The sequence below is a fragment of the Grampus griseus genome (genome assembly GCF_964374135.1).
Source record: "Grampus griseus genome assembly, chromosome: 1".
Taxonomy (NCBI): domain Eukaryota; kingdom Metazoa; phylum Chordata; class Mammalia; order Artiodactyla; family Delphinidae; genus Grampus; species Grampus griseus.
This window is the reverse complement of record NC_139017.1, coordinates 139,025,267-139,031,753: the sequence shown is the minus strand read 5'-3', so window position 1 is coordinate 139,031,753 and position 6,487 is coordinate 139,025,267.

Sequence of the window (6,487 nt, the reverse complement as noted above, 5' to 3'; positions counted from 1 at the left end):
CATATCACACCATTTCAAATTATCAGGGAGCCTCTAAAGTACAGTGTGGGTGACCTATAGATCATGGTTCAAGACTCCTCCTCCTGTCACTTTCAGCTGATTAAAGCCATGTGCAGTAGATGGAAATTCTGATAACCTAACATTAGGCGCATCATAGAGGGGCCTTGGTTGCACCCTATCTGGCAAGTCCTCAAAAATATGGTGACAGATCCACTTTAAATGGCACTCTGAAATTGAACCAAAGAACCTTGGGCTTTCTGGGCCAGAAGAATATGAATGACAATATGGGGACCCTTCGGGAAGGTACATGTTAATTGTGTGAATTTAGTCACAGTCACAAGCTTGTTTGACTCAGTAGGGTGTCTTTACATATATGTGATTTGAGAACCCATCCTGGATAGATTTCATTGGTTAAACTCTTAAAGTTCTGGATCTTATGACCTATGCCTATGTCAAAGGATTGTTGTGAGGATTAGATGACATAACATTGGTACAGCACACAGCAGAGGGTGGCAGTCAATAATTTTAGGTTGCTTTTCCTTTTACTATTTGAAATGTGCTTTGTAAATTACAAAGTGACAAATGTCATTGACAAATACTTGTTTGTATGATGTAGGTGGAACTGGTCCAGTGGAAGAGACCAGTGTTTCTTAAATGCTCGTGTACCTGCAAGTCATCTGAAGATCTTGTTAAAATGCAGTTTCTGGTTCAGTAGATCTGGGATGGAGCCTGAGAGTCTCCATTTCTAACAAGCTCGCAGGTGATTCCAGTCCACCAGCTGTGCTTGAATACCAAAGGTATAGAACAGTGATCTTAAGCAGACTGTACATTAGAATTACCTACTTGTAAAGTGTGGACTCTCATCCCCAACACTAGATCTACTGAATCAGAATTTCCAAGGGTGGGGTTCAGGCATTTATAGCTTTAATAAGCGACCCAAATGGTGCTGGTGCTCAAAATCTTCTTAAATCTCTTCTCCAGACAATTCTGATTCATTCAATCAGCTGATATTTGTTGAGCTTCTACTCTGTGCCATGCACTGAACTTGGTGAGGAGGACAAACCAAAGAACAGCAGCACAAAGCATATGATAAATGCTGGACACTGAGTGCTTTATATGGGACAGGGGGTGTGAGGGCTCAGCCAGACTGTTCAGTCAAGGGCAAGGAAGGCTTCTCCGTGGGAGGGGAAGTTAGGACTAAGTTTAAAAGATGAATGGGACCAAGTAAGAACAACAAGAAGATGTAACATGCTAGAAAAGACTTGGGTTTACCCATGGGAGGGGTAAGTAGCTAAGTTAGAGAAGAAATTAGGAACAAGATCATAAAGGGGTGCTAGGCTAAAGAGTTTGACCTTCATTATGAAGTCTAGGGTTTTTTTTGTTGTTGTTATTTGTTTTTTTTTTTTGTGGTACGCGGGCCTCTCACCATTGTGGCCTCTCCCGTTGTGGAGCAACAGGATCCGGACGCGCAGGCCCAGCGGCCATGGCTCACGGGTGCAGCCGCTCCGCGGCATGTGGGATCTTCCCGGACAGGGGCACGAACCTGTGTCCCCTGCATCGGCAGGTGGACTCTCAACCACTGCGCCACCAGGGAAGCCCAAGTCTAGGGTTTTAAGAAGTATCTGGCAAATAGCAAACACACAATAAATGTTAGCCCTCATCATTAGCATTATTAATTATTATTATTATTAATGTCAGTTTGTGGTTTAGAAAGATTATACTGACAGCATGATGGAGAGGACTGGAGGGGACCTAAACTGGAAACAGGACAGGTAGTCACAAACTATTACAGTAAAGCAGTGAAGGACTTGGTTCCTGCAATAATTTAAAAACTCATACCTTCATGAACTGTTGCAAATTCCTTTCACTTACAAACCTGAGAAGAAGTCAGTGTAAAGATTAGTCCAGTTTTATTAATAAAGGAAGCTGAGGATCTGAAATAAACTGACTTGTTTAAGGTCACATGACAAGTACATGGGAGCCCCTGGTCTATCTGACTTCCCTTCTGCTGCCCACAAGGTGCAGCAGGCAGAAACCCTATAAGAACACTGGGAAGGTTAGGTTCATTCCTCTTAGTTGGTGTGTTGATTGGCCTGGCCTCGAAGGGACCCAGAGTTCAGTCCTTGCTGCCGTTAGCTCCATATTCCCAATTACGGAAATTGTGGGAAACTGGAGCTCCTAACACTAGGATTCTCAGACAGTTTTGAGAGGTACCCGGATGTGGCTTCCAACTTTTCCCAACATGGTCTTGAAGCTGATGGGATAATGGAAGCAAAGCAGCAATAGCAAAAGTACAGATATTGGAGCAGGTGGCAGAGGTGAGTGGTGAAGTTATCTTGACCCATCCTTCTCTTCTTTCTCAGTTTTTGTGTTTTTTTTGGCCGTGCCATGGGGGATTTTAGTTCCCTGACCAGGGATCGAACCTCACCCCCTGCATTGGAAGCCCGGAGTCTTAACCACTGGACCACAGGGAAGTCCCCTTGTCTTCTCTCTATTAAAGACATGCCCCTTCCTCCAATCCATTCCCTCTCATTTCCTCCAGGACATTCTCCATCAGTTAATTTCTACCTGTATTTAATCTCTGTCTTCCCATTGGCTCCTCCCTCTCAGCCTTCAAATTTGCTCCAGTCTTGCCCGTCTTTAAAGGGTCTCCCCATATCAGTCCTGCCATATTCTCAAGAAAGGTTGTGAGGAAAATAAAGAACTCTCATGCACTGTTGAAGAGAATGTAAACTGGTGCAGCCACTATGGAAAACAGTATGGAGGTTTCTCAAAATATTAAAAATAGAACTACCATTTGATCAAGCAATTCCACTTCTTTGTATATATCCAGAGGAAATGAAAACACTAATTTGAAACGGTATATGCACCCCTATGTTCATTGCAGCACTATTTACAATAGCCAAGATATGGAAACAACCTAAGTGTCCATAGATGGATGAATGGATAAAGAAGATGTGGCATATATATATATATATATATATATATATATATATATATATATACACACACACACACACACACACACAATGCAGTAGTACTCAGTTATAAAAAAAAATGAAATCTTGCCATTTGAGACAACATGGATGGACCTAGAGGGTATTATGCTAAGTGAAATAAGTCAGAGAGAGAAAGACAAATACCATATGATCTCATTTATATGTGGAACCTAAAAAACTAAACAAAACAAAAAATCAAGCTCATAGATACAGAGAACAGATTGATGGTTGCCAGAGGGCAGGGGGTTGGGGGGTGGGCAAAATGGGTGAAGGGGGTCAGTAGCTACAATCTTCCAGTTATAAAATAAATGAGTCATGGGGATGTAATGTCCAGCATGATGGCTATACTTAATAATACTGTATTGCACATTTGAAGTTGCTAAGAGAATAAATCTTAAAAGTCTTCATCACAAGAAAAAAAAGATTTTTGTGACTATGTGTGGTGACTAATGGTAACGAGACTTATTGTGGTATTCATTTCATAGTGTATACAAATATCGAATCATTATGTTGTCCCCCCAGAAACTAACTTAATGTTATATATCAGTTACACCTCAATAAAAATGTTTATTGTTTTTAAGAACTTTTGTTTTGTAATTTTTTTTTTTTTTTTTTTTTTTTTACTGTACGCAGGCCTCTCACTGTTGGGGCCTCTCCTGTTGCAGAGCACAGGGTCCAGACGCGCTGGCTCAGCGGTCATGGCTCACGGGCCCAGCTGCTCCGCGGCATGTGGGATCTTCCCGGACCGGGGCACGAACCCGTATCCCCTGCATCGGCAGGCGGACTCTCAACCACTGCGTCACCAGGAAGCCCAGAACTTTGGTTTTTTTTTTTTTTTTTTTTTTTTAGCTGTACGTGGGCCTCTCACTGCTGTGGCCTCTCCCGTTGCGGAGCACAGGCTCCAGACGCACAGGCTCAGCGGCCATGGCTCACGGGCCCAGCCGCTCCGCGGCATGCGAGATCTTCCCGGACTGGGGCATGAACCCGTGTCCCCTGCATCGGCAGGCAGACTCTTAACCACTGCGCCATCAGGGAAGCCCAGAACTTTGGTTTTGAATAAGAATATTACTTAAACCTGTCCACCATGTTCTGCTTTTTCATAGTTAATTCGAAACAGAGCAGAACTCTGGGATTACTTTGATACAATTTATTCTTCAGAACTTTTCTCTAAGTAGAGGAACTTTCTTGACCCTTACACAGCAAAATATGGTGTTTCTGGTCCTCCAGTTCATGTTTATCCTTAATGTGATACAAGCCCCAGGGCCATACCAAGAAGAAAGAAGGCAAGCACCTACCCATGATAGGCCCTGTGCTAGAAACCTGGGTACATAAATGTAAACAAGATCTCTGCCTTGTGTAATGAATCATAATATAGTTCTGTTTTCCATATATAACAGTAAAATATTGTGAAAAGTGCTGTGGAATCAGAGGGAGAAACTTGTTCTTGTGAGAAGGAGGAAGGATGAGGATTGAGGAAGACATCATAGAGGTTGTGAGTTTTGAAATGGGATTTGAAGGACGTTAGAGTGTACTAGGAAGAGATGCATGGAAAAAATATTTCAGACAGTAGGCACAGCTTAAAAAAAAAAGCATGGAGTGAGGACAAGTTGTGGGAATGGTGAACAGTTCAGTGTTACTACAGCATAGGGTTCTTGGGGTGACATCATGGGAAGTGGAGAGCCAGGTGGGTACCAGAAAAAGGCCTTGGACACCCGTCTGAGGGGTTACATTTGTTGCTATTGGCCATGCACCTCCAGAAGTCTTTTGGGCCCTCTTCAGCTATTAGACTTGATGGGCACATTCCCTGGCCCTCTGTCTCTAGAATTGAGCCACTGCTCTTCGGTTAGGTTCACTGTTTCTTCCGGGTTCTCTGAACCCCTTAGCTCTACACAGCTCCTGATGTTTGCCTCAGGCTTCAAGGCTCTGAAAACTGTCTGGATTTGGAGTAAGCTTTTTCAGAAAGGATTTGATATTCTCCCTCTGGTCCTATACGCTACAGGCAAATGGCACTGATGTTTTAGACTTGGGTCTAAACAGTGCTGTCTGTTCTTCCCTCAAGGGAGGAGGATTAGACATTCAGTATTTTTAAGTTTCACGTTCAGTTCTTAGGGATTTGTAGTCACCACTGAATGAGTGTGGGCTCATTAGTGATCTTCCTGTTCAACCAGGGGTTACCTAACTAGATGAGGACAGAGTTGAGACCAAAACTCAGATCTGACTCCCAGTCTAGTGATCTTTTCAGTGTGCTCCAGCTTCTGGCACTGCTTATTCAGTTATGGGACAGAGCAGATGTACTGGGCTACCTCAAACCCACAGGGCCACGAGTGAGAGCTGAAGCTAAGGGAAGGTCCTGTTCCTGGAATGGAATTCTGTACCTCAAGCCAGACAGCATGATTCTGTGTCTTTTGATACTTCCTTTTCTTCTGTAAAATGGGAGCAGAGCCTGCTTAATCCTAAACTGCAGCTGAAAGCAAGAATGGGAGTGTGGTGGGGTTGCTTTGTGATGGGTAAGGGCTGATAGGTGTCTCTATTCAAGTTGTATAATCTTAGAGTCGGAGTTGGAAGGAAACTTGGAGGTGATCTGTGGGGACAGGCAGCCTCATGGGGTCCACTGAGCATAGAAGGCTTCCTAGGGCCAGAGGCAGATCTTCCTGTCTTTGGAAATGTTCAAACTGAGAAAGGATGTTCTAGCAGAAGGGATCCTGCTCTAAAAAGGGTTTTCTGCACAGAAGTGGTGGCTGGATGGGAGACTCCAATGGTTTCTGGCTTCTACACACATTTTCTCTATTATTATTATTTTTGCCGCGCCGCATAGCTTGCGGGATTTTAGTTCCCCCACCAGCGATTGAACCTGGTCCACGACAGTGAAAGCGCGGAGGTCCTAACCACTGGACCGCCAGGGAACTCCTGCACACATTTTCTCTAATACCGGCTCAAGTGAGCTCGAAGGGCAGCTCGACAGGGCTAATCACGGTATGTCAAAAACCTTCTGCTGGGCAAACTTGACGGGTGACTAGTTAACGACAGCAGCCACCATTTACTGCTTAGAGCGCCAGGAACCGTACACACCAAGTTGTTTCATTTCACATCTAGGAACGTGGGGGCTGGGTTCAATGATCATACCTCTACTTCTCAGATGAGGAAACAGAGGTTTAAATTTTTTCCCACGATCTCCCAGGGACAGAGTCTGGACAAAATTTATCAGATTCCAAAAGTTTTTTCGGCTTCTCTTTTTCTCCAGTTCAGTTTCTATCTTGTTCCAAAACAGGAGAAGGGTGTGGCTTCGGAGCTCGGTTTCCTGCCGCCTAGAGAGCAGAAGAGAGACCAACAGAGCCGGGAGGCGACGGCCGTCCCAGTCCCGCAGTGGGCTGGACCCTCTGAGCCTCGGTGGGCCTGTGGGCGGGCCTATTTGCGGGCGGACCCATCTGTGGGCGGGGCCCTCCGTGGGTGGGGCCAGAAGGCCGGAAGTTGTTCCGCGTACCGGCACA